Genomic DNA, 12,142 nt, shown 5'->3' on the forward strand with positions numbered 1-12,142 from the left:
AAGAAAGAAAGAAAGAGAGAGAGAAAGAAAGAGAGAGAGAGAAAGAAAGAGAGAGAGAGAAAGAAAGAGAGAAACAAAACAACCACAAAAAAAATCAACAAATCAGCTTCTTCCTGGTCTCAGGATTCCAGAGTGCCCTCAAGTGGCCAGAAATTGCCTTCCCCCTGGCTCTCCTCTAAATTCCAGGCCACCAGGGAAAGAACCAGCTAGGGTACAGGAATGTGTCCCTCGCTTGGTTCCTCTAGAAAATCCATCTTCCCACAAAGTGAGAAAAACTCAGCACCAGCTCCTTGGTGCCTGCTTTGGGTACACTGATGAACGGCGTAGGCTCTGGGTGGCGCGTGTGTTTGTGAGTGTGTGTATTTCTGAAGTCTCGTCAGCAAGGGAAGGATGTAAATGGGACAAGCTCTGCAGGTCACACCATCAAGCTGGGTGTTTATAAATCAGCCCTGCATGCCAGCTGAGGGCATCAGGCCCTTGTGGAGCTGTCGGGACCAGTGAGCTGCAGGGAGACCACTTGGGAAACAGATCATTGCTGGCCCGGGTCCTTATTCAAGTGGCCTTGGTGAGAACAGCCAGATCGCATGAACCCTGAGTTCTCTCAACTCACCAGGGTTAGCATTCTGCTAAGAGAGAAACCAGATCCAATTCTGAAGTTCTCCAGGCTTGCTTCAGTTCACGAGAGTGCTTCTCTGGGAGGGAAGCTTTAAGGGATGGGGAGGTGGAGGAAGTGCCCAGTCATAAAGTCTGTATAGTCTAGTTTGCAGGGAGCAGGCAGAGTGCACAAAGAATGGAAATGCAATGCTCAGAAGCTATTCAGGCTGGAAGGAGGAAAGGCTCTGGGCACACGATAGCAGCCCACCCCCCTGTCAGTCTCCCCAGAACCAGAACGTGACTCTGCAGACAGTCTATAAACTACTGCAGTACAAAGGACTCAACAGGTTTCTTACTGCATGGCGTTCTCTTAGTGCCAGTTCTATGTGTGCGTTTAGTCGTTCCCCATTGCCACCTGACCTATATTTGCCTTAGGCTGGCTTCCTGGACAGACAGGCGGCTCTGGGGACCTGTGATACCTGTCTCACTGCTGGAGCCCCAGGGCAAAGCACAGAGTGTGGACTCTAGAGATGCTCAGTCTTTGTTAGAAGAATGTTTAAGTCAGTGATGAGTGGACTTTTAAAAGATAAAAGAGAAAAAAGAGAATTCAGGGTAAGAAACAACTTAGGTAAAGATGGAAGAGTGAGTGCAGTTTGAGGAATAGTGGGGAGAACAGTGAGAAGGTGTGTTTCGATTAGAGCAGGGCCTTGTGTAATGGACCAGCAGATGACATAGCAGCTATGTGTCTGGACTACATTTTGAGTCCCAGACCCAGTGGCTCAAAACTCATGCCAGGCACATGTGCATGCGTGCCCAAAATCCTGAGAGGAGAAGGAATTGTGGCATGGCCATCCCTCCTGGGGTGTGGGGGGTGCAATTTCTCACTTTCTTTCTCTCTGTATCTCCAGTGAGCACACGCACCCTATAGGAAAAAAATCTCTCCAAAAATAAATAAATAAGATAGAGTAGGGGCTCGTGTAATGAAACTGAGAAATGCTGCTGAAGGTTACTGGTCTGATCTAAGTTTTCTAAATCGGTAAAATATTCCCTAGCAGTTATTGTCGAGTCTCAACTTATTTTTCTTAACAAATATTTTATACTGCTCCTTTACCACCCAGAAATAAAATTCATTTAAAAATATTACCTACTGACTCATATAACTTTGAAAAATAACTATCATGGCCTAACTCTAGTGTGAAGGACGAATAAGAGAAATGCTGTTTATAATATCATATGCATAGCCATGGATTTATTAGATGTAATGAAGTAGTCAGATGCTTGCAACTCATACTGGCAAAGTTTGGAGATGAGAAATGTAAGACAACAGTGAGCCAAATATTTACCTATAAGAGGAATTTCTAATGAAGCAATTCTAAGCTTATTGAGAAGCCTTATTATTGGCAATGTTATCTTTCAAGTAAAGAACTTTTGGTAAAGCTTCAAACAAAACAAAATACAACTGCCCCCTAACGTATACAGTAGTTGCATTTCCAGAACCTTCAATGCATATAAAAACCACACAAATTTTTTTTTTTTTTTGTGCTGGTATGTAAGTGGAGAATTGAGGGCACAGAGTGACAGCTTGTCTCTATTCCATAATGCCTGGAGCCTTCGCTTGAATACTAAAAAACTGAGGTTTCAAATCACTTGAAGGTTTTGCTAGGGCTGCAAGATATACTTTCTAGATGGCTTACACATACAACTGGCAATTTGGTAAGAGGCCTCATCTCCTCCCTGTGCAAATGACCCAACAGGGATGCTTGAGTGTCCTTACAACATGGCAGCTAGTTTCCCCAGAGTAAGTGATCTACAAAGGCAGAGGGATTTACAGAAACTATCCTTTTCATAACTTGCCTCAGACAAGAAAAAGTATCACAGCATCATTTCTGCAACATTCTTTTCCTTAGAAGAATATTAAGTCTGGGGCCGGCAGGTAACATGGTGGTTAAGGGTGCTGGACTCCCACATGGCTGACCACAGTTTGAGTCCTGAACCTGGTGGCTTGCCTTCTCTCTCTCTCTCTCTCTTATTCTGTTCCTCTCTGGTCAAATTTAAATTAATTAATTAATTACATTAAAATATCTCTTTAAAAGAAAAAGAGTATTAAGCCTGGTTAATGTTGAAGGGGAGGAAAATAAGGCTCTGTGCTTTTTTTTTTTCTTGAGAGATTTTTGCTATAGGGCACATATATTTGCTGGAGAGATAGAGAGACAGAAATCAAGAAATCCCCCTCTGGTGGATGGCCACACCACAATCCCTTCTCCTCCCTTCTCCTCTTGGGATTTTGGGCACACACGCACACACACCCAGAGTGAGTTTTAAGCCACTAGGTCCTAGATTCAAATTGTAGTCAACCACATGAGAGTCCAATGTCTCAACCACCTGCTGCCCCAAGTCTGTGTACTTTGAAAGAAGGGGTATTAACAAATTTGAAGACATATATTAAAAAGCACTACAGCTCAAATAACTCAAAACTGGGTTTTTAACCTACTTGAATTCCCCTCAAAACTTACATGGGACATCGAATAAAATGTATTATGTAGGATCATTCCATATATGAGGGAGTCTTCAAAAAGTTCTTGGAAAATGTGTATTATGAAAAACTATGCATGGCTTTCTACTTGTTTTGAACCAAAATAAGCTCTTTTTTTAAAAATTTATTTATTTTAATTTGACCAGAGAAGGACAGAGCTGCTAGTGGTAGTGCTGCTAGGTGGTTCTGTCGATGCCCTGTATCCACCTCTCTACTCTACCAAATACCAGCAACACTTCTCTATCGTTGTGACAAACACAAATATCCCCTCACTCCCATCCTTTTGCCCCTCGGCAATCACTGTAACAGGTCACTGAGAGCAGCTGAAACTTTGAGACAGGAGGCAACAAAGGCAGACCCAGGCACTGTGATTACTCTAGCAAACGTGCAGAAAAGTCTCCTAACTGCTTTTTTTTCCTTGAAGCTTTTGCCATAGGGTGTATACAGTCTCTGGAGAAGGACAGGGAAGACAGAGAAAGGGAATGTAAGAAATCACCCCCTAGGGTGGATGGTCACACCATAATCCCTTCTCTTCCTGGGATTTTGGACATGCACACACACACACACACACACACGGCACGATTTTTTTTTTTTGGAGAGATTTTTGCTATAGGGCGTGTGTGCTTGCCAGAAAGATGGAGAGAGACAGAGATAGAAAATGAGAAATCAGCCCCCAGGGGGGATGGTCACACTGCAATCCCTTCTCCTCCATTCTCCTCTCGGAATCTTGGGCACGCACGCACATGCACACCTGGTGTGAGTTTAAGCCACTGGGGCTGGGACTCAAACCACAGTCGCCTACACGGGAGTTCGGCGACATAGCCATTACACTAACTACTGGTCCCCACACAGCACAATTTTCAAGCTACCGTGTCCAGGAGTCGAAACACGGTCAGCCATGTGAGAGCCCAGCACTATAACCACCATGCCACATATCGGGCCCCCCTAGTGGACTTTAACATGGATGACTCACACTCTGCCAGCTCCTCCAGCCTCACCCTCCACTAACACCTGCCTCCTTCAGATTTACTGTACATGTGGCTTTGAGCCTTTGCACCTCCTGTGGGTCTTTAGAACATTCTTCTCTTTCTCCCTTATGCCACTTGCAGCATTTCTTTGAATTTTCCTTTTCCCTTTCAAAGATAATCAGATTCCTCTGGAAGCACAGTTTGCTCAATTTGAGCAGTTACTGCAGTTTTTAGTTACAGATTTGTGAGAGAAGTCATTCAATTTCTGCTGCTGCTGTAAGTTCAAGGATGGCAGAGGGGGAGAAGAAAGAAGGGAAAAGGGACACTTATACACTGGCCACAGAGCTGAGCATTCTCAGAGAACATGGAAAAGTTTACTGGTCCTTTTGGACTCCCACGATGAGCAGCCCCATGTATCACCTGGAGGAAGGGAAGAGGGGGAAGGGCCCGGTTCCTACTGAAATATTAGTGAAGATGTATATCTGACGGCGCCCGTGCACACATAAAGAGGCATATTAGCTCCCCGGTTTGCAATGAAAAACCACAGCTGCTAATGGTAGCGTTGCTAGGTGGTTCTGTCGAGCATGATTTTCTGTTTCAATTACCGTGGTGGTGGCAATATAACAGTCAGACGTCTGAGGGATGCTCCTACGAGGTTAGGTTGTAACTGCCAAAAGGAAAGAGATGGCCTCGTCTCTGTCTGTCTGTCTCTATCTCTCTGCCTCTCATAGCATAACAGGAGTATTAACTTTTGCTCTTTGCCGAAATAGACTGTATGGTTTAGGCTACAGCCAGACCATCACTGTGGATAAGCTGGGGCTTGTTGGGGGGTCACGTGGGGGCTTCGTGACTCTTGGGCATTTGTCATTGCTCTAAAGCAGAGACAGGCAGTTTGCAGGAACTCTTGTACCCACCACTGATACATAGAGAGCATTTCTTAGGTGCCAGGCTCCCTGGCATGGCGATGTGCTTCCTTCCCAGCTTGTGCCTGACGTGGTCTCATTTCAGCTCACTACAGCTCAGTGGCTTCTGTTACTGTTGTCACTCCCACTTTACAAGTGAGTTCACTGAGTCTCAGGGAAGTTTTTAAATAAGTCACGTAAAGTCAAAGAGCCAGAACATAAACCGAGACCCACCTGACTATCCTCGCTCTGTGACACTGACTCCTGCCCTACTCTCGATCCTTTGTCCCTGTGTCCTCCATCATCTTCTCTCTGCAGGCTCTGTCCCTGCAGGCTTTGTGGCACTTGCATGGTGTGGGGTCCATGGACGATCTTTCATGGGATCAGGAGGGAGTATGGTGACACTTTCCACCTACTGGAGAGACCACACCCCCCAGGTAAGAAGGCAAGTCCCATCTCCATTTTACGGCCTTGCTCTTGAGACTCCCATAGAAGACTCCTGGCGTCCTGCACCTACTTGGTGGGCTGGGGAATTCCTATGACCTCTCCAAGGTTCTAATCTCTCTGAGCTTCGATTTCCTTATCTATAAAATGGGACTACATTTTAGGACAGAATGTTCACGTGGATCTTCCAGAAGAGGAAACCTAATGATTACAAGTTTTGTCAGCTTAGAGCCTTCCAATAGTCAAAACACTTGTGTGTCTGTTATTTCTGTTTGAATGTTCAGTACCAAGGCCCCAGTTTCAAGGAGCATGAGTGGTGATTATGGAGGCAGCAGGAGTGGAAGTTATCAGGGCTCCTTGACCCTGAGCCATAGCTTTAGCAATGTCCTTGAAATCTATAGACAAGCCTTCCATTCATGGTATAAACTCCCAATTCCTGTATTCATTTATTTTCTGTTAGAAATACCTACAGTGGTTTTGTTTTCCTGAGTCTCAACTAATTCTGAGTTCTGGACCCTACTACATTTCCTTCTCTTTCTGAGCCTTTCTCTCTGTCCTTCCCAAGAATGTAAACAAAAGGGCTCTTTTTTTTTTTTTTTGTAGTTTAAATTGGATTTCTTTTCTCTACAACTGAAGACCCATGATCAATAGCATATGTGATCGTTAATCATTAATCAAAAGATCATTTAACCTTCCCAACAGTATTTTTGAATATATGTTATTAGCCACATTTTATGGATAAGGAAATTGAGGCTCTGAGAGGTTAGACACATGGCTCTGCTGGCTCCAGGGCATCAAGTGTGAATTACAAGGAGACATCTCTTCTTGGAGAATGATTTTGAAATGACACCCTTTCTTTGAACTCACAGAGCCCCAGAACCAGAGGACACAGCTTGGTGGGCAGAGTTGGGGCTGGGTTTCAACTCCTACACATCCTCTAGTCCAGGCACAGAAGACAGGACACAACTTCCCCTAACGTACGTGACAGCCTTAGTTAAGTATTCACCCAAGGTCGTGTTGTTGTAAGTGGCAGGGGTGGGGTCCAGACCCATTTCTCTCTAGCGCTCTTAGTTTTAAAAACAACTGTACTCTGTTGTTGGATGATGGTCTAACTGATTTCTCACTAGCATTTGCATGTTTTTATGTTGTTGCTTAATGTTTAGTGTCTATGCGTGTCTATTTATGGATAGCTCTTCTTCGTGCCTGGGGCTGTGCCTACCCTTTGCAGCTACTCAGTCAGTGCTTACAGAATGAGTAAATGGATACGCTGTTCCCTCAAACAGATTATAGCACATGACAGGGCCTGTGGCTTATATCACTTTGACACCTCTATCCTGGTACTGCGCATTTATATATTAGTCGCTCAGTAAGGATATGTTGTTAATGATGAGGGTTATTGCGTGTTGTTAAGTGCTGGCACATTTTGTGCTATTGTGCCATGGAGTTCATTTGAGAAAGTTCCAGGCAGTATGGAGATCCTGATTAAGCCTTGGAAAGCCTTCTCTCTACAGAGAGAGGAAAAAAAAGGGTATCCTAAGTTGTAGGAATGGCCTCCAGAAAAGCAAAAAAGGAAGATGGACATGCTAGGTTTAGGAGAACCAGTCAGGAGACCAGCCCAAGTAGGAGGGAGGATGTGTGTCAGGGGAGTGGCTGGAAATGAGACTGACTGAAATTAATCCCTATCCCACATCTAGCTCTACCATATGCAATTAACCCAGACCTCTGTTTACAGAGAGGAATTTAAAGCAAAGGCCACAAAACCAATACATCACAGTTCCCCTGGGACTCCAACCACAACCGATGACTTGAACAACCATCAGGGTTCTTCAACTCTAAGAACTTGGAGAGACCGATAGCCGTAAAAGACATCCTGTAATTAAAAGTCAACCACTATCCCTCCAATATTTCAGGCGCTGTGCTGAAATGTGGAGTGTAGGGAGGAGGAGGACAGGAGGAGGAAGAATACGACACATTTTATGGATTCTAACTGGCCTCCTTTTAGCTATGCATCATCTCTCCGATGACTTCACAGCCTGTTCTCTGTCACACAAATTTGTCATGATGTAAATATAGAGAGTACTATTAGATGAGTTGGTTAGGGTCCTAACTTCCAAAATAAAAAACATGTAGGGGGAAGGCCAGCCAGTGGCACAGTGCTGAAAGGGGCTGTATCCCGCATGGCTGTGACTACACAGTTTGAGTTCTGGACCCGGCAGTTTGAAAAACCACCTCGGTGTTTGTGCATGCACGCCCAAAATCATGAACAGAGAATGGAGGAGCATGGCTATCCCCTTTGGGGGGTGTTTTTTATTCTCCCACTCCCCACTCCCTGTGTTTCTCTCTGGCAAGTGCATGTGCCATATATATTTATAAGGATGTGGGAATCAGATTAGATTCTGAAGAAGGAAAGAAAAGAAAAGAAAAAGAAAAACCAAGGGTTTATCTTCCTGATAAGGTAGGTAGTTTGATTTCCAAAGTGCATACCTGAATGATGTTCTTTATAATCTTCAATTTGCCTTTCTGTGAAATAGGGGGAAACCAACTCTTACTCTAAATGAGCTAAGCAGTGTAAGGCTCCTGAACTAGCACCTTCCCTACAAGTGATGTATCTGCAGTGACCATAGGGGGCCATTTCCTCTCACCTTGCCTTCACTAGCATTGCAGCCTGACCACCTCGGCTAGGAACCCGCAGGTGCCGGGGTAAGACTGGGGAGCAGCTAGGGGTAAGAAGAGAGTTCTAGAAATAGGAGTCCAGCATGGTGTATTCCTGCTCTCAGAATATTCTTGGTCCTTTATGTTCTGTCGTCTTTCTGCCCATCTCAAAAAGAATGGCTCTCTCTCACTGGGTTCCATTTTGGAATTTCCAGGGAAGGAACTCCAATTAGCCCAACATGAGTCAAGAGCCCATTGCTAACCAATCATCTCGAGCCATAGGAGGGGCCCCATGTGTGATCACATATTGCCCAGTAGATGCTGAACTAAGGGGGTGTGGTTGTTAAGGGAAAGTGGCTGTGAATGGGACTGACACCCCTGAGAGTGACACTGGACCAAGTAGAGAATAAAGCCATTCCACCCCCCACCCAACACCACTCCTCACAGCACATGTTCCAGCCAAGGGTGGTCTGAGAACCTGGCATAGAAAATGGCGCCATGAACAAGTCATGCAAAATTCATTAAATGCCTGCCTCTCTGTGAGGGAGGCAGTGCCAAGCTTCATTCATGCTCATCATTAATTCAGTCTCAGGCTGGACGCTTTGGCTCAGAGCTTTCAGTTTTAAACAAATGAGCTTGGATGTAGTCTGCCCACGGTTGTCTGCAGGTGATCTATGCCTACGCTGGCTTCTGTCTGGCAAACCCTCCTTTCAAAGTTATTGCCAGTTAACAGATTCTACGCAGCCCTAACTACCCCTTAGAGGACATTTGGGGCTCCAGATTTGCAGTTAGCACCTTTCCCTGCTTAATTACAGCGTTATGGATATCTCTGCACCCTCTGTTTACTTTGCCTGCTGAGCTGCTTGCAGAAAGCCAACTGCCACCTGCCTGGCTCCAGGGAAGGGTAGAGATGCAGACCTTTCATCAAGCAGAGACTAAGTTGTCTTCCCCAAAGAGTGGTGGGGAGGAGCTGAGTGAGCACCAGGTGGGGAAATTGGCTCTCAGTTCCCTGCTTCTCCAGAGAAGTCTTTAATGAGTGGCTTTCATTTGTTCTTAGAATAAAAACAATAGCTCACATTATTGAGTTCTTAGGTGCCTGTCACTTTGGTGGCCAGCCTCCAAGATGGTCCCACATGGTCCTTGCCCTCCTGGTAGCCTCCAAGATGGTCCCATATGGTCCTTGCCTCCAGATAGTCACATCCTTGGGTCGATTCTGTTGATCACACAATGATCACTACAGGAAGGGCAAGAGGTGACTTCTGAGGTCAGGTCATGGAAGACATAGAAGCTGCTTTTGCCTTAGCCTCCTGGATAGCTTCTTCTGGGAAAAGCCACCATGTTGTGAGGAGACTCCAGCAGTCTTCTAGAAAGGCCTATGTGGAGAGAAATGAGGCCATTGGCCAATATCTAGTAACAACTTGCTAGCCCCGTGCCTTGGAAGTTGATGCCCTATCCTTGGTCAAGCCTTCAGCAATTCCAGCTTAAAATGTCAAGCCTTCCAGCTGCCTCCCTAGACATTATGGAATAGAAATCAGCATCCCCAACCGTGCTCCACCTGAATCATCCACATAAAATATGAAATAAGATCAGTGATTATCATTGTTTTAAGTTGTTAAGTTTTGAAGAGATTTATGACACCACAGTAGATCCCTAACATGTTCTGTTCGTGCTTTATAGTATTATTTCACTTCATCACCATGACAGCCTATCAGATGCTCTCATCAACCCTTATTTCAGGTGAGGAAACTGAGGCATAGCGAGTTTTCTTCCTTGCCTGCTCCACACAGCCAAATACCAGACCTGTTGGTAGCCCATTCATATCTCCTCAGCCTTCACCTTTCCATCCTTGTCAATCTCACCATCCTACTGCAAGAACTGCAGCTCTCCCTCTGAAAATTTCTTCTCTATACAGTATGGGGATGGCCACAATTGTCAGGGAGTTCATGCTTCCATCCTCCAGTAATGAGGGGGATGTGTGAGTTAGAGGATAAGCACCCCAATTCCTTGCCTTTTGGGTAAGGTCATCCTGAGTTGTAAATTACACGGTCCCCTATGCTCTCCAGTGGGATAGAGACTCCGTTGCCCAGAGTGGGAAGCTGGTCAATAGTGCACCCTGTGCGCGCTGCTTTCTCTTTCTTGTTAGACTCCTCACCCCTCAGCAGTGACTCTTGGGATCAACTCAGAAATTAACTGCTTGCATTTAAATCCTTGTCTGAGTCAGATTCTAGTGGGACCTAACCCAAGATGTATGAGAAGTAACAAAGCTGGGATTTGAACCAGGCACCAACTCCCAAACCAGCTCTCTTAACCACATGTTGAGCTCACACAAGCCAAACTCCTGAGACTCAGAGATTCTTATTTTCCAATGCAAATATATCCAATGTCTAATCAAACTTCAGAATTAACTGCCATTTGGAATTAACCACATTTCCAATCTATTCATGTAAATCATTGAGAATTCACTAAGTTAAAATGAGGCAAGGGAATATTATTCAATGTTGGTTTGTGTTTTTCTCCTGAATATCAGATAGCCTTTTACTTGAACTCTGGCTCCATATTTTCAGGGCCAGAGAGATGGAGTTAGCCCACAGAGAAGAGCTGCTTCCTCTGAGTTTCCATCAGGGATTCCTCTTGTCTTGGAAGGTTGTGAGCTGAAGCAGGCCAAAGCCCTGGAGAGCAGCAATGAGCACTTGCCATATCAGTCAACTGGAACTGAACTACCCAGGTTCATTTTTCTCCTTCTCATTTGCTCTTCAGAAAGCATCAGTGCCTTCAGCAGTCTCGGTGGGGTTGACCAGGAAGCCGGAGGCTCGGGAAAAATCCACCTGGCTCTGAAGAAAGCCCTGAGATTTTCCTACCTGTCTCCCCAGAGCCCTCATCCTTCATGTCTTTGCCCTCCTGCCCACTCCTTCCCCTAACTGAGCTCAGCCTTTACCTACCTACCTACTTGTCTTCTTTCCTTCCTTTCTTTCTGTTTTTCCTTTCTTCCTTCCTTTCTTTCTTAAGAGGTTTGTTTGTTTGTTTGCTTTTTGTCTTAGGGCACATGTGCTCACCTAGTAGAGAGACAGAGACAGTGAGAGGGAAAATGAGAAATATCACCCTCCAGGGGGGAATGACCATGCTGCAGTCCCTTCTGCTCCATTCTCCTCCTGGGATCTTGGGCGCACGCAAGCGCGCGCGCACACACACACACACACACACACACACACACACACACTGGCATGATTTTCAAGCCACTGGGTCCAAGACTCGAACCACAGTCCACCATCTGAAAGTCCAGCAGTGTAACCACAACGCCATCTACTGGCCCAGCCTTTGCCTTTCTAGGCCAAGGAGCAGTCTCCCGTCTCACAGACACCACCTGTCTGTATGCATTTTTTCTTGCCAATGAGACTTGGAAAAAGTCTTCTGCCTGCTGCTGCTGCTTCCAGAGCTATCTTGGGGATGACTTTTCCTTTCCCTTCCCCCCTCTTTTTTTAAAAATTTTAAATCAGAGGGCATATGTGTTATCCAGGTAGAGGCAGAGGTAGAGGGAGAAAGAACTCTGTAATGGGGCACAGTCCTGTCACAATCCCTTCGTCCCCATTTCTTCATCCTATCAGGATTTGGGCATGCACGCAGATGTACCTGGCCTGTTTCCCAAGCCATAGGCACCAGAATTTGAACTCTGGTCAACCATGTGGAATCTGGTTCCCTCAACTACTAGGCTCTTTTTCTTCAAAGTGGAAACTTGAGTAGAAAGGAAAGTAAAGGTGGAAGAGGCGCCTATGTACTGGATCCTTCATCTAAGTTAGCATTTCTAGTATTGTCATCCACGGGTCCCTAGTGGCTAGAGAGACAGTAAAAGGTGTTCTATAGCCAAATGTGTTTTAGAGACACTGCCCATGAAACCTCTTGTTAAAGATGAACAATGCACATTATCACATTGAAGTCCCAGGCAAGTTCTACAGTCAAGAAACGAATTTTAACCCAGTATTTTCCAAAAATGTTTGACAAGTGTAGGGTTGAAGAGGGAACTCTTTCACTTTGCCCTATGAATGTTTGCTGAA

This window comes from Tupaia chinensis, unplaced genomic scaffold, assembly GCF_000334495.1.
Source record: "Tupaia chinensis unplaced genomic scaffold, TupChi_1.0 Scaffold000570_1, whole genome shotgun sequence".
Lineage (NCBI taxonomy): Eukaryota > Metazoa > Chordata > Mammalia > Scandentia > Tupaiidae > Tupaia > Tupaia belangeri.